We start from the raw sequence: 27,709 nt of genomic DNA on the forward strand, positions 1-27,709 counted from the left end.
AAGATGTTTTTAAAATGACCGATGTATTGCTGCTATGATGACGCTAGTCCTAGCAAGATTGTAATCTGTGGAATTCAGAAACAGACTATAATTCTGCAGAAGATTAGTGTACATTGCCAAACATCCATTCACTGGGTAGGGAGAATAGAGACTTTTCATGAAATGTTTTAACGAAATTATACCACAAGGATATTTTTTGTTAAAAGAATGATGTATTAACTTTAATGTACAGTGTTTAAAGATCTGTTTTGTAAAGCCTACACACAATTGTATACGCTAGAAAGATATATTTGTATTAAATAATGCCTCTGGCTGCGTAAATATAAGCCGCCATTTTAAGAGGGTCTTGACCTACTTACGTGTTTACTGGTTGTGTTAGGTCCTGCGATCAATTCACAAAGCTTAAATATGTTATCGTGTGTGTACATAGGGGTTCTACCTCGGTCGCAATCCACTCAATTTCAACTCGGTACAGACGGGTTGTAGAAAGAGAAAAAGTACTTGGTTCATAAAGATAACTATATCCTGAATAACTTTTAAGCTATACATGTAGGCACGGGATTGAAATGTTACTAAAATATTTATTAAATCATACTGAGTCAGTTCAAAGCTTGAATCATATAATCATAAATATTCACGCATTCCCAAGTGTTGAAGAAGAAATGAAGTGTATGTGTATGCTTCGTTTTATTTTTGTAGAATTGTAAGAAAAAAGATTGTGGTCACTAGAATACATTGAATTCAGCTGCTATAGTTTTCGACAGAGATAAGGTTAAACATAATGATGGTAATAAAAGCCAAATGTGATGCCGTTGACGTAATGAACTTTTCTGTTAAATGACCAGGAAAATATTTGATAATTCTGAAACAGGATGTTATAAAATATCCCGCTGATATTTCCTTGTGATTGTCTCGATCACTCAGTATTCAGGCGCGAGGTTTTATCTTTTACTTTGAAAACAATTTTAGAATCATTAACAATGAGTATGAAAAAATTAATCTGATAGTTTACATGTATGTATAAGATCAAGGAAATAAACAAAATGCAGATGATGTGTCCTGCAACTTCATAATTCTAGTCTTTCTGGTCACGGTGTTTAAAACATGTTTGTTTCCACGTCATCAATCCGCTGGGAGCACATTCTCGTGTACATTTTCAAAGAAACGCCCACCATCCTTTCTCGTTATATACAGAGAAATCAAGATACCATCTTCTACGTACATAATATCAAAACTACATTTGTCACAGATGACCCGCTTTACTTGGAGTTGATGAATTCACATTTAAAAGAAGTTCCAATGGGAAAAATAAATATCATGCAAGAGCAATATAAAGAAATGAAAGTGAGGTAGTTCCGGGAATCCCAGACTGCAGAAGAATGTTCCAATTTTCCATAGGAAATTTTTTATTTTTTGCGATTGGAATTGGAAGAAAAGATTACAGCCTTTGAAATTTTCATATGGGGTTTAAATTTTACCACATCAATTATAATTTTCCATTAAAATAATGAAAAATTCACAAATTTTTTTTAAATTTGTGTTTGAGTATGAAAAAAAAATCAAAGGAATATAAGGGATACCAATTTCAAAGGTTAGAATTTTATCTGTCAACAGTTTTCTAAAAGTAAGTAATTGTGCACATTTTGTCCTAGTTTGATATTCTGGTAAAGCAAATGCATGGCAAAATCAGGCACATGGATCGGGTAAATGCATGACAGGATTGGGCAGATGCATGACAGGAATGGGCAAATTCATGATAGGATTGAGTGACTGGAAGGCAAAATGGAATTACAGGATGACTAAAATACTCATAAATATTTAAGAATTAATACAGAGAATCACAGTATCAGTTTTAGATAGATGCGAACCAATAAATACTCTATGATACAGTTATTCATACGTGTGTAGTAAAAGTGTTGGTATATTGAACCTCTTGTGAGATGAAGTGTTGTCTTTGTTCTTTAGCGCTTCATTGAGGAAGGGTACATCCTTTGTATTCTGCGATATGTGCACGTAGGACGTTTTTCTTTTATTTCATCACACTACTTGCTTTAAATTTTATGTGTTAGCAGATACAGCTATGGTAATCGGACAAGTACAATGAGATGCAATGAAAACAGAATACGGATGAATATACTTAGGACTTTTAAACATTTTGTTACTCATCATCATTTTTGTATCGCTCTATACATCTTTACGAAGTTTAGTGCATCTCACAGTATCCTTTTCTTGGAATCAGAGATGGTCCCGCAAAATATCCTGAAATGATGTCTTTAGTTTTTGGTCAGAATTCTTGCTTGAGAAAAGGACCACGTAACAATAATCAGATGACTTTGCAGAGGCTGGGTTAATCTTTTTTTCAATAACTTTCGATTGGTTGTATTGATTTTAAACAAATGACGATGGGAATTGCATAACTCTCTCTAGAAAAACACACCGAACTAAATAATAAATATTTTATGGAATTTGAGAGTGAAATGTAGATTTATCTGATTGTAAACCAATGTTTTGAGTGTGTTATATGATCTTTTATTAAGTAAAAGCGAACAACTAACGGTATTTTAACACCCCTTCTTGGAATCATATCCTTGTACAGCGTCAAGATGAGGCCAGTCTATCAAAAACATTTGCTAAAATCACAAGAACCCTCTTTATTCTGATAGACTTTGAATTAGTATTTTCTCCGTAACAGAATACCACGGTAATTAATCTCAGAATAAGTTTTTTTTTAAATCATGTCTGATTCGCAAAATTGAGGAATCAGCGAAAATCAATCATCTTTCACTTTCTTTGAAAAAAAAAAGCTGACTTTTCCACGAATTCAACAGTTGAAACTACACGCCTATTGTGAACGTGAAGTTTAGAATGTCTAAATACAGCTAGAGCTGTTAGGTTTTAAAGACTGAGATTTTAAGAACAAACATATAGCACTCTGACAACATGCAAATAATTAGGTTTTATGAATATACTGTTTTCCTACATGGAATTGTTAAGTCATTTAAGCAATTAAAAAAAAACATTCTTTCTTTGTCGATTAATCGGGTGATGAAGGTTGCGGGTTATGATATTTTTTTCTTCAACGATTGCTGGATGGAGTACATCACCGATAAAACAACAAAGAAGGCATTTCATTGTTTATATTAATGTATTTTAAGAAATATAAACTAGATTGAAATTCTGAAATATCATACCGTTGACCATTTCGTTTCTTTAAATAGTCAATACAACCTTTGACCTTGACGACGCTGCATATTTGGAAATGAACGGATCGAACTAGTTTGCAACTATTGATTGTCTCTGATGAAACCAATGCCAATTTCAAAAGACATATAAGAAAAAACATTGAGTGAATGTAAATATTCTACATTATTTATGCATGTCATGTATTAGAGTTCTACCAATACCATTTGCAGTGCAGTTTGGGATGCTACTGTTTAGGCATTGCAGGGTTCATATAGAACCATGTACAGGAGTCTCCAGATCGTTTCCTTATCTCATGAATCGGGTACTAATTGCAAACGCATGGCAATCTGTGAAAGATAGAAATGTTGGTCTTGAATAAGAATTTGCTTAATATTAGGATCAACGTGTCTTGCGTACATTCCACGAAAACATTTCCTGACTTGAGATAAAACAGACATTAACATCACATCACGTTTGTTCACATTTACGTTACCTTGAGGAGTACATTTTCTGTTGAATACAGGTAAGGTGTATTGTAGAAAACAGCTGACACTTGTATATACCAATAGTGAATACCAGACAATTATCCCGTATAGGTTTCCTCTAGCGATTACTCTAAGGAAAATTTAAAGGTATCTAAATTGACCAAGAACTTCTATATTTACATTGAACTTATTGTATAATGGTGCATCACCATGACCGCTTGGATAATAGAATTACGCCTTCTCGTGTAGGGTTAAATGTTATATGACCTTGTTAATACACATATGATACACATATTCGTGTATAAATGATTTACTGCTAAAAAGAAAATTACTTCTTACAAGTGCTTGTGTGGTGAAAATTGATATTTGATATTCAAATGAAGATTCGTGAAGGAAAGCTAGTTTGACCTTATTTTTGTTTTTAATTACACGTTTATCACTGAAGGAAATTTGCTGGTTTCACCTTATTGTCGTTCTTGAATACAAGTGTATCATTGTAGCAGTTTCACGTGTCTATATCAGATAATTTTGCAGAAAAAATGGGCAATAAGAGTTATGACTGAAACGTAAAGATGTCAATCGTATCTGTTGTGCGATTTATTTTGTTGTATAGTTTTTTTTCCTCATTTTTAGAGCATTAGTTTAAGATTTGGTTAGGGTTAGAGTCCCGTTGAAAAGTACACTTTATTATCAATTAAGATCCCAATCATCTAAATCAATATGTTACATAAGTCAATTAGTTGGATTCATCTTCAAGTGTGAAAATGGTATATTGAATTAAAGCAATATTCAATACAAAACGTGCTTAAATGATTTTTTTCAAGTTTGGCTTTTTACAAAGAATAAATCATGCTTTTGCATTTTCCCATCTTCAAAGTTTACAGTAGATTAGCTTAATCATTCCTCAATGATGAAATTTTCGTGACCTATAAAAAAAACCCCTCGATTAGGTCTTCATTTTATTGTTAAATTGTAAATGTGTATTACAAAACAACGTAAATTACATATTTTACAGTATTTGTTTAGAAACTAGATGAAGGACACAGATAAGAAATACGATGTACAATATTTAGGAAATATTTGGTAAATTATGGGTACTTCAAACAAACAATTTTGACTTGGGTCATGCATCTTTGAAAACCACCTTTTCAGTATACAACAGGGATCCGATGTGCTTTCTTCCGTCGGATAAGTTGTGTTCCTCACGTGACAGTTTAATTTCACGCCAGGGTTTAGAAAACGAAAATATTCAAGGACAAACACATATAAATTCAATTTCAAATTTATACTTGTTCTATAATAACAACGTCCTTCGCATGTAAAGCTGTCGCGGTAGCTCAATGGTAGAATGTTCGCTTCGTAACCGGGAGGTTATGAGTTCGATCCCCGCTCGTGCGTCAAACTTGAGACGCAAAAATAGGTAGTGATTACTCCTTCACTAGACGAAGTGAGAATCACGGGTCTTTCGGATATGACCTTAGAAACGAAGTTCCCTTGCCCTGACAGGCGTTGGCACGTTAAAGAACCGCTTGAGCGCTAAGCATAGGTCTAAATTTTTGGTACTTCACCTACAGCTTCTGACGTCTCAATATTAAGTGAAATGTTTTTAACGGGACGTACAACAAACTCACAATACAAACAAACAACCTTAGCATGTAAAGTTCGTATTCAATGTATGTGCATGTATGTTAAATTCATCTTCATATACATGTACGAGTGGTGCACTCGTAAAATGTCAAACTTTTCAAGAAATATGTATTTCATTTCAATGACCAGCACCTTTAAAATATAGTGTATACTTCATAATTATTGAATCCGATATACCTGAAATTTTGAAATATTTTGGTGTGTGCTAGTAATGCATGTTATGTGTAAGTACTGTGTAAATGTGGTCCGTATACAATGTATGTGTTTACAACATGTTAAAACATTATAAATCTCATCCCAATGTAAAATAGTATTTAATATGAGAATATGTATATATTGCAATCCACATCATTGTTGATTATATTAAGTTAACGGTGTAGATTATTTGTAAATGGTTTATATTCTTTATAAGTATTTCAGTCCTGGAATGTTTTAAGTATATTTTTGTGATATGTCTGCCATTTCATATATCGGTAATTATTTTTCAAAACATTTTTGCCATGAGCATATAGTCTCAATGTATTTGCCAACCACAATCCCGGTTGCGCTTTTCTCGTGCTCGGATGTGACGTCAGTTGAAATCCACACAACTCTCTAATTTTCAGTAAGTAAGAGTACCTTGTACTGGTTAAATCACCGAGACACACTTCGAAGCACGTGACTTCATGATTAAATCCTCACCACACCGGTCAACAATCAATTTATTTTTAATGGACCTGTTTTCGTATTGAATTATATAGAAAATGGTATATCCATACATTTTTCACGTAAATGAATATCTATATTAGAAATTCAATGTAGCAATATTGATGATGAAATATCATTATCCACGTGGCAAGGAATTAGTAATCTTCTAAAATTCCTTAGTTTAACAAAGCATCTGATGTACGTTTTGCCTGAAGCAATGTATGTATACGAGGCGTGATCACATTTGCATTCATTGTGTATGCAGGTATCTGTGTGTACAAGTCTAGTAGACGTCTCACCGCACGGAAGCGTTCACCAAAATAATAAAAAATAAAAAAAAATAAAAAATAAAACTACCGGGCAATTTGGAAATTTCGTATAGAATAGGTCAGTTTGGAGATACATGTAGTTAAGATTAGATTTTTAGATTTTTACACGCGATTCACAAGTCAATGTTGTTTACATTTCGCTATATAGGAGACGTTGAAAGACGGTCTGTTTTGAATTTCGAAGAATAACGCAAAAAGATTTGTTTTCAGAACATACTAGCTATCTGCCTGTGTATTTGAATATATTCAACACTTTGTAGGGATATTCATCTAGAGTTTAATCAGAGATTAAGAGATTTAAAGCGGGTAGTAAGAAGAACTTTACGGTTGAGTTTCCATGTTCAAATTGGAATTTCAGCGATAATCGTTCTTGCATTGATATTGAATACTGCAGAATTCTTTTCGTCTTATATTCTAAATGATTTGGACCCCCTTCCCCTAAAATATTGCATGATATAGTTTTCGTAGATATTAATTATTGTGGCTTTGACTGGTGTCCCATAATTGATTCGAGGCATCCGTAAAATTCGTAAATTCGTATCAGGATTAAGAAACTCTCGTGTTGACTGTTGTGAGTCTAAATGAAATACAAATCTTTCCATTACCCATATATAAAAACTAGAAAAATTCTGGAAAAAATATGCTATCAGGTATTAAATCTAACTATAAAATATCCGATAACGCGCAAATTTGACCAAACATGCTATTGGAAAAAAGATCTTGGATAAATGATTGTTTTTATTTTTCAATAACATTTTACCGATATGAATTTCCCTTTTGTGTATTCTAAAAAAGATATGACTGGCCGTTTCGGACGTATAAAATTGGCTTAATGTGGCATCCCATTCCTATAGCTTGAAAATGGAGTGAAATCGTTACTACGCCCAATTACGTAATAAATCGGACAATTCAAGCCCGGGTAACAACAAGCGGTAACACCATAAGCTATGAAGATAGATTTTAATCTACGCTTTAAAATATAGAATCGATCTTTACAACCTAAAGAACACACAAGTTTATTTAGTACATGTACATGTGTTCGTTTAAAAAAACAACAAAAACCTTAATCTATCGATCTTAATTATAGTGTTTTATATTCTTACCCTTGTAATGGACCTTAGAGTAATTTGTTTTATATACGGCGCTATATACTTTTTATCTTTATTATATTTATGATTATACACATGTATACTGAAAGACAAGATATTTCCACATTTGATATGTCCTACTCTTGATTATGTGTTCTTTATAGGAATTTTCAGATTGACCACTGTTTGTAATATTCACTTTTCCATAAGTAATCTTTATGACAACAGGATACTTCTACAATGACGGCAGGATATAGTCTTTACGTCATACACACGTCCTATTATCAACATCATTTACTTCATCCACATCGCGAAGTCTACAATCTTTCGACGATATCATATTGACATCGTATATATCGTCCGGATGTTGTAACAATATTGTTTATAATGTTGCCATTGCTATGTCTATAATGTAACATGCATGTATCGTGTTTTATTTCATATATCATCTTGGCTCTGTGTGGACATCGTTTAACCAACGTTGACGGCGAGATGTCTACAATTTGAACATAGTATTATCTTTACATCAAACACGTCACCAAGGATGATAATTATTTACATTTACTGCATGACAGTGAAGGAACATTATGCGAATTTATTTGCCCAAGAAAATTTCATATCGTCCAATAGCAATCAACGACCGAGTGGACTATTATTATCAATTAGAAAATAAAGCTTCATAATCCCCGAACATTCAATGATTTGCTCATCATTCTGGCACCCCCCCCCCCCCCCCCCCCAGAATGCTTCTATTTGCAACAAAATTCAATTTGTATATGACAGTGGCATCACACTGCATATCTATCTGACGTTATTGTGAATTAGAACGGTAATGTAAAAAAAAAGTGTTCCACAGAGTTTGGATATTATATTTATTCCTAAGAAATATTTTGTTTATCCATCTGGTCACATGACCTAATAAACCAATCAAATTGGTTCTTTTATACAAATGTGTAGGTAAGTTATAATGAGAACCTAGATGCACTCTGCATAGGTTGATGACCCGATCCCTTATAGCCCTCCATAATTATAAGTCTAAGAGTTGTATGTCACCTATACTGCCGTCATTACACTCAATTGTATTGGACTTACGCTCCACCATAACATTTGTATTCTGCCTTGAATTACAACACTTATTGTAATGAGTTTAACCGTGTCTAAAATAATAATGATGATAATCCTATCCCCTTTACTCTGCCTAGAATGACAGCCTTAAGACAAGACCTGTAACTGATTAATAGTAGGATAGAATAGTATTAACTGCTCTGGACTGAAGGTTTTAGTTAGGTTTGGGAAATGAAATAATGCAGATTGATTGGAAAGATTTAACGCAATGCCAGCTCGATATTGTCAACAAAGCGATGTTGACGGGGTGAACGATGTCCACCGGGTAGACGATAGCGATATAAGATGTGGAATCGATATTGTCAGCATTGTAGCATTGTGTAGGATACTGTCATTTCATAGCATAAAACAATAATGTATTCATAATTGTAGTAATTACAAATGTCACGGTACTGATAGTATAATTGTAATCATTACAATGTCACGGTATTGACAGTATAATGGTAATTATTGCAGTGTGACGGTGCCGTCTGTATAATGGTAATTATTACAATTTCACGGTGCCGTCAGTATAATGGTAATCATTACAGTGTCACGGTGCCGTCAGTATAATGGTAATCATTACAATGTCACGGTGTCGTCAGTATAATGGTAATCATTACAATGTCACGGTGCTGTCATTATAATGGTAATCATTACAGTGTGACGGTGCCGTCAGTATAATGGTAATCATTACAGTGTGACGGTGCCGTCAGTATAATGGTAATCATTACAATGTCACGGTGCTGTCAGTATAATGGTAATCATTACAGTGTCACGGTGCCGTTAGTATAATGGTAATCATTACAATGTCACGGTGCCGTCAGTATAATGGTAATCATTACAATATCACGGTGCCGTCAATATAATGGTAATCATTACAATGTCACGGTACCGTTAGTATAATGGTAATTATTACAATGTCACGGTGCTGTCAGTATAATGGTAATCATTACAGTGTGACGGTGCCGTCAGTATAATGGTAATCATTACAATGTCACGGTGCCGTCAGTATAATGGTAATTATTGCAGTGTGACGGTGCCGTCTGTATAATGGTAATTATTACAATGTCACGGTGCTGTCAGTATAATGGTAATCATTACAATGTCACGGTGCTGTCAGTATAATGGTAATCATTACAGTGTGACGGTGCCGTCAGTATAATGGTACTCATTACAATGTCACGGTGCCGTCAGTATAATGGTAATCATTACAATGTCACGGTATTGACAGTATAATGGTAATTATTACAATGTCACGGTGCCGTCAGTATAATGGTAATCATTACAGTCTCACGGTGCCAACAGTATAATGGTAATCATTACAGTGTCACGATAATAGTAATTATTACAATGTCACGGTGCCAACAGTGATATGTATACGGTGTGACTGTTGGACCGAGTGAAGCATGGAATGGTCATTGGCGTGTCCCAAGTGATAATCATAATCCCGTTAAGTACAATAAATCATAATTCGTTTCAAAATATATTTTATTTATGAAATTCCCCTTGCGCTAAACGCCCAGTAACATCTAAATATGAAAGGGGGCGTATGAGGGTAGATAAAGGATCCGCCTATTCATTTAACGCGGGGAATATACAACCAGGCGACGTAAAGCGTGCATTGTGACGTCACATCTCGGCTCTCTCTCTCTCTCTCTCTCTCTCTCTCTCTCTCTCTCTCTCTCTCTCTCTCAAATCAAACAACAATACATCCCGTTTGCAATTTAAAAGACCGTTTAAAAAAATGAACAAAACAAACCAACAAATTCAACGTGGTAAAAACGTAAGCGAAAATATATCGTATATTTTTATTTAAAGAAACTCATGAACTCGTTCATTTATCAAGTCGTATTACTCTTTTCCTATTTGATGATTGGTTAAAAACTGTAACAGTAATAATTATTCCATTCATTTTTTTTTTTTACAAACTAAGTGTTTGGATTACAAATTGCACGTCAGTCATGTATTTTTGGCATTCCAATTTAAAACACGAATAACCGTAGAAGCAACTAACAAACAAAACAATATGGCGGCGACCATATGGATCACAAACTTTTCAGTGAACGTATGTAGAGATTATCTCTATTCCTTTGCTGATTTTCTCAATTTTTCTTTTACATACGTGTTACCTTCAGAGCCTTGCTTCGCGGACGGGCCTTTGGCCCGTCCGAGCTTCGCTCGGTATAACGGTAATCATTACAATGAAAAAGTGAAGATAGCGAACAGTGATCCATCTCGTAAATCCTAATATATACGGTGTGACCGTTGGACCGCGAGCGAATCATGGATTTGATGAAATGGTCATTGGCGTGTCCCAAGTGGTAATCATAATTCCGTTAAGGACGATAGATTGTGATTCATTTAAAAAATATATATATTTTAAAAAAATTCCTTGCACTAAGCACCCGGTATTGAGTAACATCTCAAAATTAAAGGGGTTAATTATATGGGGACAACAGTTTTACAGGACTCGCCTACAAACTCCCCGTCGAGGCCCTCATTACGTCACCTACGTACAGTTTGTGAGCAAACGAACCCTGGCAGAAGGTTGGACCGGCCTATTCATTGAACGCGGGAAATAAAACGCAAGGCGACGTAAACTGTGCATTTTGACGTCAAATTTAGCCTCGACCTTTTTCTCTTTGTCAAAACAAACAATCATAAACAACAACATTACATCCCGTTTGCAATTAAAAAGGCCGTTAAACTAAACAAAATTAGCCAATAAATTTAAAATGTTAAAAAAGAAACCTTAAGTATATATCGTATGTTCTTATTCAAAGAAACTCATAAACTCGTTCATCTATTTAGTCGTATAACTGTATCTCTATTTGATGATTGGCTAAAAACTGTAACAATAATAATCATACCATTCATTTTTAACAAACTGGGTGTTTGAATTACAAATTACACGTCAGTCTTGTATTTTTGGCATTCAAAATGAAAACACGAATAACTCTAGAAGCAACTAATGAACAAAGCAATATGGCGGCGCCCATATGGATCACAAAATTTTCAGTGAACGCATGTAGAGATTATCTCTATTCATTTGCTGATTTTCTCATTTTTTATTTTACATACGTGTTACCGTTAGCGCCTTGCTTCGCGGACGGGCCTTCGGCCGGTCCGAGCTTCGCTCGGTATAAAGAATACAAAATTAAGAGTAGGCAAACACGGACCCCATGGCACTTCAAATGTGGGATCAAGTCCCGAGGAGGAGCAAAGCATACCCTGCGGACCGACCAAAGCCGCCGCGAATCCTACATCCCGATGATATCACGACACTGAGGAAATAATTATAATCATTTTAACAGTATTGATAAATGCATGGTTCCAGGAAACGTTTGGAAAACAAGTAATTTTGGATACCATAAAATCATTGATCCATGTTTACCCATCAGGCGTGAAAGTAAACCAGAAATGTCTTTAACGGTGTTCTTGAGACACTAGACTTACTAATGCCCAGGATATCAGCAGTCAATACTGAAATAAAGTCTGAGGACAACCATGACTTGTAAAGACATTAGTATTGAATGGAATCTGGGTCTGACTTAAAAGGTAGCTCACTACATCAAGACTTACACATTCTATGAAACCACGTCACACGATGGCGATTCAAATGTTTTTTTTTTAAAATTATTTGTATTGATCGATTTATTCGTAAATCTACGAAGCTCAGTGGATAAGATATTGGGTGAAATCAAAGAGAGAAAAAAGGTATTGGGTGAATGATCCACAGGTCCCGAGTTCAAATCCGCTACTGTCTTATGTTAATATTTATTGAAATAAAGTTTTGATAATCATGGTTTTTTCTCTCTCCAAAATTGTATATTTTGTTTGCCTTTTTGACGTATGTACATATTTCATATCATCATATCTTTCATGATTAAATCATTCAGTGCTGATTTGATAAATTCTTTCAAGGTGTAGTGAGCCACCTTTTAAATGAATTATCAGATTTAGTGGTAGTCTTAATTTTGAAACAATTCGCTGTCATTCCTATAATTCTATGGATTACACCATTTCCTAAATAGCTTTCCTCGTCTAATCTGACAACGACACAGCTTAATGTAAGCTACCGCCATTTTTATTTTGATCTTAAGACACCCATTTACGTGTCATAAAGTTATGAGAGAACTTATGAACATTCCAATATAGGGCACTTTTTCTGAAACAGAGAAGAAATGAAAATAGGAAACATTTCTTTCGTAAGACATATCTTAATTATAAATTAGCTTTGGGAAACTGGCCCAAACTGGGAGGAGATATTGATTTTCTCGTAGAAGTGAACATTGTTTGCTTCATACATAACAATGTAGTTACTGCTGTCATGGCAACATCGGCTTCAAACATCGATTTTGCATTATATAACATTTAGAAAGAACTGTAATATCCTGTTGAATGATGGTAAATTAGCTTGTCAGAATCGTAACAAACTTTTGTGCGCCAGGTATTATATGCACTCTCGATATTGGAAGACTTAGATAACGTCAAACCTATCTCCGATATCTTTATTTGATGGGATTATAATGTACAAACGATAAGCTATCCAAGAGATAAAGTTCAGATTTTTATCTCAAAACCCTCTCCCCTCTTACAAAATACTTTAGGACGTGGATTGAGACATGCACGTTTTATAATTTAGAGACTTAATAGAATTCAGCAAATATACAATCAGATGTAAATTGATTAAGTGTTAGTCTTGTAAAAGTTCCATGAATTATCAAATTAAAACAATACGAGCCGTTACTTGACTTTTCAAAAGATTCAAATCAAAGCTGTGTTCTAAAGTAAACATTTTATCTGTAAAATCTGTGTGGAGCGAATTTACCTTGCAATGTATAACAAATTAAAATGACGACGAGAATATATAGGATATGCTGTGTTTTAATTGTTTCAAATTTACCCATGGCTACAAAATTTAAGAGACCAATGTTTTGTGTCCTAACGTAATATAATATACCATAAAGAACTCTAACTTCATCGGAGCGTCAATTGAAATGAAATTGTATTTCCTCTCGCTGAATGTGTAAGGGGATTTAGAGCATGCAACATTTTGTGGTTAGTTGGTTGTATATTATTTAACGTCCCGCTCGAGAGTCTTTCACTTATATGGAGACGTAACCACTGCCGGTGAAGGGATGCCAAATTTAGGCTTATGCTCGGCGCTTACGGCCTTTGAACAGGGAGGAATCTTTATCGTGTCACACCTGCTGTAACGCGGGACCTCGGTTTTGCGATCTCATCCGAAGGACCACCCCATTTAGTTGCGTCTTCCGACAAGCTTGGGGTACTGGGGACCTATTCTAACCCGGATTCCCACGGGACAGTATTTTGTTGCTATTTATTATACTTATGAAAATGTTTTATCAAAATACAGTGTTCTCGCACATGAAAGAATTGACTAGAATTAACTAGATGCTTATATATATATATATATATATATATATATATATATATATATATATATATATATCCAAATTGTGTTTTTAAACAATCACAGTGTCCGGTGTACTGTTTATTCTATTTCTTTTAATATCTTGCGTTAAAATTTTAACTTCGTGTACTGTTTATTCTATTTCTTTTTCGTGCAAAAGAAGGATATCACATGACCATGTCTGTCATAATCACGTGCTATTTTTGACATTCTTGAAGTAATATCGTCTTTAATGTTCATTTTTCAATAGATCTTTTTGACTTTTGATAAACTTTTGATAGACATATCATTTGCATGAAAACTAATCAGGTTTTAAATGAAGACAATTTACATGTGTGTTGTAAACATCCTTGAACTTTGAGATCGAAACCGATTAAAGTACTGAATATTCTATATCGCTTGATACTATAATGGTTAATTCACCTCACTTCTCTATAATTTTTCAAGTTAGTGAAGGGGATCTTAGAGGCAGTGCAAATGAAACGACCGGGTGTTGAATTGGGTGGACTTAATTCTACACCAGGATAATGCGACAACATATGGAGTTTAAGCAACAACGGACGAGCTTGATCTTTTGAGACTTGAGACAATAGAACATGTGCCTTACAGCAGCAACTTGTCACATATAAACATTTTGATGATTATATGAATGTTTTCTATTATATGTAGGACGTTGTAAATGTTTCTGTTATCAATCATTGTTTCTATGCAATAGGTTTTGCAGCTGCTGCTGATAGTGTCATGAAAAGGTGTCGTATAAGGACCAGCGATTACAGAAGAATTGTCAACAAGGTAATCAAGGAGAGAAAGCTAACTAGAAGTTCACCATTTATCAGAGTTCTTGATTGTACCAAAGCTTGTATCTACTTAGGTAGTCTAAAATCGATTGTATGGTGTAAGTTCATAATCCCGTCCTAGACACAGCACAATATGTAAATCAGGCCGAAGATTATGTTGGACCATTTTAATGCTGAGTATATATATATATATATATATATATATATATATATATATATATATATATATATAACTTCAATAGAAAAAACATCCTTGTGAGTCATTACAATCTTTATTCAAATATTACCAGCTTTCTGTTTGGCTTTGATCCAACTGTGATTATACCATTTGGCTTTTTTCCACTATTGGATAAAAATAATATGGGTATTTCCAAATTGAAACCATTGATTATTGTTTTTGAATGTCAAATGAAATCTTGCATCTCTAATCACTTTTGACTAAATCTTGAATTTCAGCTGTAAACAAAAATAGCGAACCAGACATCGTTTTTGTAAAGCCTGCTCCGGTGTTTTAAATTATCTGATATGATATAGAATTATTCGGATTTTCTAGGTAAACACAATATCCGTTGCTTTAGCTACCTTTGAAGTATTATACTATACTCCCTAGGTAGCTAAAGCAACATACTATTCTAATAAAATGCAAGGAATCGCATGAAAGGTGAAAGTAACAAACAGTGATCAGTCTCATAACTCCTTTAAGGAATATAAATAGAGACTTGGGCAAACACAGACACCTGGATATACCAGAGGTGGGACCAGGTGCCTAGGAGGAGTTAGTATTTCCTGTCGACCGATCACATCCGCCTTGAGCCACATATCTTGATCAGATAAACGAAACAATCCGTAGTGAAATCAGTATGCCAACAACGGTCTAACAATTGGTATGAAACCCGTCAGACAGCATTTTGTTAAGGTATTCATATTAAAATGTGTATAGTAAGAAGTACATTGCTGTGGAATTTTATTCATTACTAATCTGATCTCAATAGGAGAACCCCATTAAATCTAAATATTAAGGTACATATAATATCAAATGGCATATACCAACAGAAAAAAGCTGAAAATGTTCAAAGATATTATTTATCAGTTGATGAAAAAAGAACATGAGATGCTTTTGAGCTGCATAATTTTATTGATTCTTCGGCTTTTGTTTAAAAATAATTTATAATGAATGAGTATTAAAGAAAAGTACATTATTTCAATCTCGTCACACACAATATATATATCACGAAAAGACCAGCATTCAATGAATCGTGGCAGAACAGCTGGACCATCATAGCTTTGTCGATGACCTAACATTGTCGTCTTATGCTATGTAACAAATTCAGTGTCTGAAACAACAGCTGCAAAGTTTGATTTGAGAATAAAAGTAGTGATGAGAAACGTTGTAAGGATAATTATAGCGAGATAAAGATAACATTGCAAACTGGAGAGGCTAAGAAATTAATATAACATGCATACCATTTACGAATCTGGGTAGTGAAACAAGGCGGACGAGTACTCCCAGAGACGATCTGGAATACCATGGACACGTCAACATGAACGAAGATTAGATACGTTAGGATTTCAGAATAATTTGCGGTTTGAGTGGTGGGAAATCACAAACTATTTGATTAATTGGCGTCTCATTTGCATTTGTATTTATTCGAGAACGATCGACAATTTACATTATTTTCATATATTTTGTTCGTGTTCATTGTGTGGTATTTTTCAGTACGTATTTTACTGTAAGCAAGCTTTGATTATATGCTTTATAAACTGTGATGCCAAGTCGTGGAATGCCTTTTAAAATCGCCAGTTGTTGTCAATCATCGCGTCAAATACAACTTTAAAGTTGTCTTCTCTTATACATGAAAAATAAAGTCTCAATTATACTTGCACTTTCTAAAGGAAGTTGGGTTATACTGTCATTATCTCAATCCGCACGTCTGTTCGTTCGTCCGTCTTGCATTCTTGTTATTGGAATTCCTCTTACATATCTGTTTACATATGCCTTGTATATGTACAGCTGTACACTAAGGTTTTGGATTTCCGATTTATGTCTCGGGACCAACATGACTCCATTTCCCACGATTACTTGTTAGCGGAACACTTCTTACCGGTCGGGAATTCATTTCCCACGATTACTTGTTAGCGGAACACTTCTTACCGGTCGGGAATTTAACGTTGTGATAGAAAGTTAATTTCGCCTGTAGATGAAGCAAAATGTTTCGTATGCCTGAATGAAATATGATTCCCCTAAAGTAGGACCAACTTAGATTGATGATGTTAGGATTGATCCCAATGAACTATATGTTGCAGAACATGGAACGTAACAAAAGTTACGCACCTGCCTGTTAGAATCAGCGCAACTTCAAACCTGCGTCAGATGCTATAATTGATGTTCGGATTCCTGTAGAGGAAGATTCTTTTTTTGCCAACTATGAAACTTGGATTGATGATGCATGCATTGATGGTGACTACTCCTCCTAGGAACCTAAAGGCACCTAACCCCATCTCTGTGTTTCCAGCGGTGCGTGTTTGCCCTTCTCTTAGTTGTTTTAATCTGATATCGGATTTTTGATATTGATCACTGTTCATTATCTTCACTTGTTCATATCAGAGCGTATTCACTCTCACTCGCCTTAGATGCTGCGATTGTCATTTTGTAGATGAGTGACCGAGTTATTTTGGAATGGGACATATTCGATCCATTAGTGCTATATATTCTACAGTGATGACACTAGCATTGATGGTTCTGATAGGGATATATTCTATTCAACCTTCGGAGGTTGCAATAAACTTTTTCTTGAGACAAATAAACTTCAAACTGCTATTTGAATGGTTAAATTTATAAAGATAACACCCTTGAGAATATGGTCAATTTGACTTTCCCGATGTATGATTATAGCCTTAAATGAAGAAAGTAAAGATTACGAGCAGTTATCAAGTTCATAAATCGTACAAAGAATACAAAATTGTGAGCAGAGCAAAATGGACTCCTGGAAACACCACATAAACGTTCATTTTCTTTAAGACCACTACCTCCGGGCGGGTGTTACTGTTTTAATGGCGGCATTTAGTTTTTTTTTTTTAGTTTAAAATCAATTCCTGTGTTAGAGGAAACATAAATGTACCATGTAAGTACTTAGTACTTATGTACTTACAAACCTGTTTTTGTTATGTGTATATATTAATCACCGAATTGTTACTAAAGAGTATTCATTACGACAAACATCTTTTTGAATTGCAATAATAATGAATTGTAATTTAATATTCATAACTTAACTGGTTGTTCAGACACCCTCTTGGCCTCATGGACGCCTCTAAGTATAATGAAAGCTTATTTAATGATACATATACGTACTTTCAAGTTCATATTAAAAATATACTGGAGTTCCTAATTCCTAATAACGATGTAGTCTTTGGAAATCAGGATTCAAACAGTTTGTTCGAATTTCCATAGTCACCAATTGTGCTTCGTTATTGCTTGACTTGGGTTATTGTGTATTTTTTTGCATTCTTATGAAACATAATTTATTCACAAATTTCGTCTACAACATGAAAACAAGAAGTATCTTTTGTGGTCTTTCAACTCGACATTTAGTTACATATATATTCTTTATCTATCAACTATATTTCATTTATACATAAAAATTTATTTATATATATTCCAGTGAACTTGGAATAAAAGAGACCATATAGTTGTCCACATCTAGTTCATATTTGGATGTTTTAGTGAACATAAACTTTAATGTCAAACTAGCATATCAACTTCTTGTACTATTGAAAAATAAGCTGATGTTACAGGGGTTTTAACAGTTTCATTGAAAGTCAGCATTTTGCAAATCATATGGTTGTTACATGTATAATGATCTCATTTGCTAATGCAACCTGTCATTAGGTCGAATTTTGCCTGATATATTAGGCCGTTATTTTCATATTGATTTTGACTACGGGTTACTCCGTTTACCTAACGAAAATATAAGGCTCAGGGCGGGTGTGACCGGTCAACACGAAATCTTTATTTCTCGTCGGCATCTGATCCCACCTCTGGTATGTTCAGGGGTTCGTGCTATTCTCGATTTTGTATTCTTTATAGGATTTATGAGATTGATTACTGCTCGTTATCTACGCCTTTTATTTGTAACTATGAATTGAACTTGACACTAAAAATTTAACTTGGTCACGTATCCGGAAATACTTCAGCATTCGATTATTTGTTGGACTAATCATCGTGAATGAAATTGTATATACTAATATGTAAACGAAATAGGATGTGATCTCATTCACTGCAGGCACTCACCACACTTGACTTTCATTTAGAAACATATCAGATTAGTATGGAAATTGGTCCAATTAATGTAAGTAGAAGAATTCCCTTCCGCTCTGTTGGGATTTACATGAAGTATATACTGCAGTCAACAAGCTATTTCCTCCGTCTTTATAATCCCTGCAAAATATTGTTCCTCGAGTCTCATGGAGGCCATCATATCCAGTCAATAAATGCCTGATATTGATAGTAATATACATGTGTTTTCCTTTGTAATAAAACATCAATGCATACCACACAATATTATTTAAATACAAAAATATTCTTCAAAAGTTACTTTCTTTCTGATTCTACACACAGGTACTCTGACGTTGATACAAAAAATATGCTCAAGTTTCTCATTAACAATATCTATGCAGTCTTGGAAAAGCAGGCTCGATGACCATCAACTTAGAATAGACTTATGTAAAACATTGGAAACCGTATATACCATTGTCTTATCAAAATTATACATTCATTTAATTTCATTTTATTGAAATTCTAAATGAAATTTAGAATCATCTCACTATTAATTTTGACTTCTAGATATCAATATTTAATGCATTATATATGTTTCAAAATTTCACTTATCTTTATTCTCAGTTGATTGTCATGGAGCCAGGTATTCCAATGATGTGTTGGAATTCCCATGAGCATAGATGGTGATCACGTCTTCCAACAGTCTGTTGGAATTCTCGTGGGCGATAATCGTGCTCCTTTGTTAGATGGCCTGTTTTTATATTCTTATGAAGCATAATTTAATCAAAAACTTGTACGTGAGAAGAAAAAATCTCTTCCTGTGGCCTTCAGTTCTATATTTAGATATATCGACGACATATTATCCATTAACAAGTTTTCATTCATATGTCGATTCGATATATCCCTGTGATCTCGATATAAAGGACACCACAAAGTCGTCTACTTCTGCTTCATTCTTAGATATTTTATTGGAATTAGATATTAACGGCAAACTAACACCTCAACGTGATGACAAACGGGATGATTTAAGCTTTTCCATCGTAAAATTCTCATATTTACGTAACAATATCCCATTATAACCTGCATTTGGTGTTTATATCTTTCAACTGATTCGATATGCAAGAACTTGTTCTGCGTATGGTCATTTGTTGAATCGAGGCAGACTGCTGACAGACAGGTTGATGGTACAGGGGTTTCAACATTCTCGTGTAAAGTCAGTATTTCGCAAAAACTCTGGTCGTTATGAAGATCTAGTTTGCCAATCATTGGGTCAAATGCTGTCTGACCTGTTTCATACCGATTGTTAGGCTGTTTTTGGCACACTGAGTTTGACTACGGATAACTCCGTTTACCTGATCACGATATAGCACTCACGGTTCGTGTGACTGGTCGACAGGGGAAGCTAACTCCTCCTAGACACCTGATCCCACCTCTGGTATATCCAGAGGTCCGTGCTTGCCTAACTCTCTATTTTGTATTGCTTATAGGAGTTATGAGATTGATCACTGTTCGTTATCTTCACTTTTCATTGTGCTCCTTTATCATGAAAGGTGAAGATAACGAACAGTGATAAACAGTTTTGAACGATTTAAACACGATTTAAAAACTGACTTGTTCTGTATTCTTATTACGTAAAACCGATTGAGTAAATGGAGCATGGTAAAACATTACTAGATCCTCCAACACATATGTGTACGGGTTTTTGTAAAGTTTTGGAATCTAGTATGGGTAGGAAGCTCAAATTCTTTCCTTCCATTGACAGGAATATATAATGTTTTTAAAACAGAAACGTGATTTTATGAATTTCGTTTTTCAAAAGGAACATGGAGTATGGAGTTAATTTACCAAATGTGTAATTAAAACCACGTTCTTCTAAAATACAGTTGTAATAACGAGCATTACAAAGACAGTGTTGTCATATGCATTGCCAGCTGGAACAAATAGATGTATCCCGTTTAATCTTTCTTCATTGATTTTGACTGATTTTGAGTACGGATAACTCCGTTTACCTGATCAGGATATAGGGCTCACGGCGGGTGTGACCGGTCGACAGGAGATGCTTACTCCTCTTAGGCACCTGATCCCACCTCTGGTGTGTCCAAGGCTCCGTGTTTGCCCAACTATCTACTTTGTATTGCATATAGGAGTTATGAGATTGATCACGGTTCGTTATCTTCACCTTTCATCACTTTTAATTTTGCAAGCACAGTGGAAGTAATGATACACATTTTTATTTCAATGTGTCTATTAAGATTTTTTGATATTTCTCTCATGAAAGGTGAAGATAACGAACAGTGATCAATCTCTCATAACTCCTATAAGCAATAAAAAATACAGACTTGGGCAAACTCCGATCCCTAGACACGCCAGAGGTGGGATTAGGTGCCTAGGAGGACTTTTTATCCATTCTGAAAAAGTGCAAATTTCTTAAAAGTCTACTCTTCGACAAAATTTATGTTGATTCGATATATCCCAGTAAACTCGAAATAAAAGACACCACAGAGTCCTCCACCTATGCTTCATACGTAGATATGTTATTGAAAATTTACACAGTGGGGTTAAGGTGTCCCGACTAAAATTACAAGTAATAAAAGTATATTCAAATTAAAGTAAAATTCTTCCAAGCGTCGCATATGTTTACTAAAACTCGTTTGTTAAAACATGAACTTAGTATCACGTGGTGGAAATCCTTCGCTTAACTATAACCTCACCATAAAAGTGACATACTGTATAGCTATTTTTATCCGCTAGACTTTCAATTGTTTATAACCTCAGTATTGGTGAAAGATGTACTCAAATCATTTTCAGTTTGACCTTGATATGTCTATATTGATATGATAAATTTAAAAAGTGATCCGGACCGGTACGATATCCTCTCAATTATGGAAATTTCCATTTTGAGGAACATTTTGCGATGTTTATTTCAACTTTACTCGGACACCTTAACCCTATTGTGTATATTAACAGCAAACTAACAACTCAACTTTATGACAAACGGGATATGTTCAGCTTTTCCGTCGTCAAATTTCCATATTTATGTAGCAATATTCGATTATCACCAGTATATTTTATCTATATCTGTCATCTGATTTGATACGCAAAATTGTTCTGCGATTGAATATTTTTTAAGTCGAGGTAGCTTCGTTATGTATATTGATGTTACAGGGATTTCAAAAGTCTCGTTTAAAGTCAACATTTCGCAACGTCTATGGTCGTTATAACGATCTAGTTTGCCAATACAACCTATCATAGGCCAAATGCTGTCTGTTGTATTTTATACCAATTGTTGGGCTGTTCTTGATACATCGATTTTGACTACGGATTACTCCGTTTACCTGATTAAGATAGAGAGCTCACAGCAAGTGTGATCGGTCGACAGGAAATGCTTACTCCTCCACTTGATCCCACTTGCAGTATTTCCAGGATACCGTGTATACCAAACTCACAATTTTGTATTCCTTAAGATTGATCACTGTTCGTTACCTTCAACTTTTAATGATATGATGAATTTCTATCGTCAATTAAACAATCGGTCATTATGAATTTCAGACTTTTTAAAATTAGTCATTCAGGACGTCATTTTCAACTATATTGACATCACCAGTAATGACATGTCCTCGTATGCTCCACAACATTGCAAGGTCAAGTCACACACCGTATATTCTACACACGTACTTTATCTATTGTATTCCAACGTTTTAAGTACTAACAGTGCCTAAAGATAGACCATCTTATACACAATTCTTATAAGTCGATTGTGTTCTTCTTTCAACAGTAGTTGAACTCTATTTGTATGACCAAGAATGTTATTGATGTGGACGGAATATATTCCTTTGCTAGTAAATGTACGCTTAAAGACATGAAGGTGTAATTCGGAAGGACACAAGTAGGTTTAAAGATCCTGTGATTGACAACATTCATGATTACAGAATTTAGTCTGCATTCTGGTAATGAGAATCCCAAGTATTGACTTGCTTTAGCTTTCAAACTTTCAAAGGAAGAGAATAAAGTTTTGCCCAGAACGAACAATTAAAGATGTGAAGATAATGGACAGAAATCAATCTCATAAATCCTATAAATGTAAGGTGAAGATAAAGAACAGTAATCAATTTCATAACTCCCATAAGCAACACAAAATAGAGAGTTGAGCAAACACAGACCCCTGGATATATCAGAGGTGGGATCAGGTGCCTAGGAGGAGTACGAATAAATACAACATAAAGGCCAAATGAAGATATCTTTTTCTCCTTAGGTAGAAGCTTTAGAATGAATTATGCTTCATAGGAATATAGAACAGTTCAGAATGATGGAGCACATTTAGGAATCTTAACAGACTGTTCGAAAACCTGATCACCAAAGACTACGCAAATATTGTCAAAAAAGAACTCCAGCGTCTTTTTAATATCAACTTCAGAGTACTTGTTTGTAGAATCAGAGTAATGTTTAAAAATGTAATTGTTTGGTTCACTGAACACAAGATACATGTATGAATATTTCGGTATTGCAATTTTAACTTCTATGAAATCAAAGAGATTGGTGGTCAATCTATCTCGAGAAATGGTCGTGTAAAGTGTTGATAAGTAGTACGTTTTGATGCGGTTGATTTGGTAATAGGTTTGTGACTCGTATCTCTGGTAAGGTTTTTGTGTAGTTTTGGAATCCAGTATAATTACGGTAATTCATATTCATTCGTTCTATTGACTGGGATATTAAAATTGGTCACCATTGAAACATGATTTTGAAGAATAATTTTGTCTTTAGAAAAGGAGCTTGAATGCAATATCGACATAATTGTTTGTTGACATACGATGAAAGTGAATGAAGTAAGATACATGTATACTGTATATTTGATTTTTTGTTTCAACGATGTCCGTGATTACACATACGTCTTCGTGTATTGGAGAAAGTCCTATCACATTCATTCTTTACCCTGTTTGTAGATATATTCATATGCCGATTCGATATATCCCAGTGAACTAAAAATGACGCCACAGAATCTTCCATATTTCTTTCATATTTAACGTTTTACTAAAACATGTACCTTAATGGCAAACTAGCAACTCATCTTTAGGACAAACAGCTTCTCCATCGTCAACTTTCCATATTTGTGTAGTAATATTCCATTATCACCTGCATATGGTATTGATATATCTCAAATGATACGATCAGAACATGTTCTGCATATGATTAATTTTTTAATCGAGGCGAGCAACTGACAAATACGGTGATGTCACGAGTTCTCAACAGCCTCGTTGAAAGTCAGCATTTTGCAAATTCATATCGTGTGGACGTTTTTGCAAAATTGAAATGACATGAAATTTGATGTTTAATCAACGTGAACATTTCGACCTTGAATGAATGTTGATAAGAGGTCGAATTTATAATTTATAATGATTGATTAATTGTTTGTTTTACATACTGTCGCAAATGTTGCACTCATATTCAGACATCACCAGGTGAAGGTGAAATACCACAAATTTAGACCTTTGCTTAGCGCTCAGAACCATAGTAATGAGGTTTGTATAATATGCCAACACCTGCCACGACATGGGACTTCCGTGTTTGAGGTCATATTCGAAAGACCCGTGATTCTCACTTCTAAATGCCGAGCGTTTGGCGAAGGAGAATCATTACCTTTATTTACGTCTTAGGTTTGACGAGGCTCCGGCACAAGTAGAGTTCAAAGTCACGAACCCCCGAAAACGAAGCGAAACTGACTCCGTTTTAGAACAAAATGATGTGATGTGTTTCATGCCGATTGTAAAGCCGTTATTGGTACACTGAGTTTTGACTACGGATAACTCCGTTTACCTGACCAAAATATAGGGCTCACGGCGGGTGTGACCGGTCGACAGGGGATGCTTACTCCTCCTAGGCATCTGATCCCACTCTGGTGTGTCCAAGGCTGCGTGTTTGCCCAACTATCTATTTTGTATTGGTTATAGGAGTTATGAGATTGATCACTGTTCGTTATCTATTCTCAATTCATGGTAAGGTCTTCCAACAGTCTGGAATATTGATTGATTGATTGTATCTTGTTTAAGGTATTTCAACCCTCCTGTGATGTCACAAGATTTTGCAAAGTCAATGATTTGATAAGATTTATGCATGACAGGAACATAAATTGTGGTGGAGTCTTTTTCAATAGTAATTGTAAAAAATATTGTTAACCATGAAATATTTCAAAAGTCTTAACTTATATATTGATAATCAATTATATGTTTCAAAATATTGAATCCAAGGGCAATAACTCTGTTTTCATTAAATTATTTGTCAAGTCAATTTATGCCTTTACTCGGCGCTTACGGTCATTGAGCAATGAGGGTTCTAAAGCGTGCCACACCTGCTGTGAAAAGGAACATCCGTTTTTTAAGGTAATCTCCGAGGGGACATTCACACCTGATGCCGAGCGTTTGGCGATGGAACTGTCACTACCTGTTTTAACGACTTAAGTACGTCGTGGTCGGGTTTCGAACCCCGGCCTTTCGCATGCGGAGCGAACGCTCTAACCTCTAGATCACTGTGGCTGTCAGTCTGGAATGCCCATGAGTACAAATTATCATGTAATATTACTGATCTGTTTTGTATTTTTATGACGCATAATTTATTCAAAATCTTCTACATGAAAAGATACATATTTCTTCCTTTGGCCCTCAATTCGACATTTAGATATACCGACGACGTTTTATGTATTTACAATACTCATTTTCATCCATATATTGATTCGATAGATCCCAGTGAATCCGAAATAAAAGACACCACAATCTTCTATATCTGCTTCATAGTTTGCATATTTTATTGAACATAGATGTCAACAGAAACCTAACAATATTTTGATAGACGATAAGACCCCATCTTCTTTATCGTCAACTTTCGATATTGGTTTAGCAATATTCGATCATCACCTCATATGATGGTTATGTATTTCAACTGATTAAATATTCGAGATAATGTCCTGTGCATGATGAATTTTTAGATAGTAGCAGGCTATTGACAAATTGTTACTGGAGTTTCAACACTCTCGTCAGCATTACGCAAAATCTATTGTCGATAGAATGATCTAATTTCCAAACACAAGCTACCACTGGGTTGAGTGCTTTACATCCTGATTTTGGGTACGAATAACTCCTCTTACCTGATCAAGATATAGAGTTAAAGCGGTTGTGAGTGGTCAACAGAAAATGCTTACTCCTAGGCATCTAGCCCCACCTCTAGTCTGTCCTGGGGTCCCTGTTTGCCCTTCTTTTAATTTTATATTATTTACAAGATTTATGAGATTGATAAATGGAATAGTGACGATAACGAACAGTGATCAATGTCATAACTCCTATAATGAATACGAATTAGATAGTAGAGATGGATCAAGTGCCTTGGAGGACTAAGTATCCCCTGTTCATCGGTCACACCCGTTGTGAGTCTTATATCTTGATCAGATAAACGGAGTACTCTGTAGTCAGACTCAGTGTGCCAAGAAACAATAAAAAGTATAAAACATGTCGGACAGCATTTGACCAAATGACAGGTTTTAAAGGCAAGCTAGATCTTTATAAAGACCATAGAAATTGCGACAAGCAGACTTTATACGAAACGTTTGAAACCTCTGCAACATCAACTTGTTTGTCAGTAGTCTGTCTCAATTTAAAAACTGATCATACGCAGAACAAGCTCTTGCATAATGAATCGATAGAAAAATATAAACACCATATAATGTGATAATGGGAATATTGCTACATAAATATGGGACATTGATGATGGAGAAGCTGACGTCATCACGTTTGTCATACAGCTGAGTTGTCAGTTTACCGTTAATGTCTACTTTCAATAGAATATCTAAGTATGAAGCAGAAGTTGACGACTCTGTGGTGTCTTTTATTTCGAGCTCACGGGGATATATCAAAACGACATAGGAATGAAAATAATTATTGTTAATATATCTCGATATATCTAAATGGCGAGTTGAAGGCGGTGACAAGTATTTGTTTTCTTATGTAGAAGCTTTTGAATAAGTTCTACTTCTTTGGAATATAATGATGATATGAATGAAAATTATTATTCCACTCCATGTTATGGTTTATTATATCTGTCCCGGTCCTGTGTTTTGAATACAAGAATTCAAATTAAACATCAAAAACTGAAAGGAGAAATTACTTTTGACTATAAAATGTCTAGTAGACCTATCTAATGTACCATACGTAAAGGCCCGCCGTAAAATGGCTGAAATATTGCCAAAACGGCGTAAAACCCCAATCAATCAAACGTATAGTCTCTGATGAATGCAAGTGGAATCGTGTCATTTTACATTAATGATCATTCCAGAGAGCTACTGAAATTTTAAAATCCCTATCAATAGAATGTTAAAATTCATGAAATAGTAAAATAATGTGGAGGTCAGCGAAGCATGGGTTGTAATGATGAAACACTCGATTGACCTTGATGAAATGATGAAGATAATAAACAGTGATCAATCTCATAAACCCTCTAAAGAATACAAAATGGAGAATATGTGGATGGTATTATATAATTATTTTAAAATGCAAAATGTGGCACCCATATGTATGTTAGGCTTCATTTCATGCTTAAAAGTAATAAAGTATTTTATAAATAAACACAGATTATCCAAAGGAAATTAAGAAAGGAAATGTATCATTTTAGATAATGCTTATGTAATTCAAAAAA

General features: G+C 34.7%; 1 long non-coding RNA gene across 1 annotated transcript in view; it reads left to right on the forward strand.

Annotated features, from left to right (window-relative positions):
• Nucleotides 1-3,639: 3,639 nt before the first annotated feature.
• The window catches only part of LOC125657688 (uncharacterized), a 39,750-nt gene continuing 15,680 nt past the window's right edge, over nucleotides 3,640-27,709 (forward strand). Inside the window, exons 1-2 of the long non-coding RNA XR_007363430.1 lie at nucleotides 3,640-3,706; nucleotides 14,679-14,755. This is a non-coding gene — a long non-coding RNA (uncharacterized LOC125657688). The remainder of the gene's footprint in view (nucleotides 3,707-14,678; nucleotides 14,756-27,709) is intronic.

This window comes from Ostrea edulis, chromosome 1 (assembly GCF_947568905.1).
Source record: "Ostrea edulis chromosome 1, xbOstEdul1.1, whole genome shotgun sequence".
NCBI classification, from domain to species: Eukaryota; Metazoa; Mollusca; class Bivalvia; order Ostreida; family Ostreidae; genus Ostrea; species Ostrea edulis.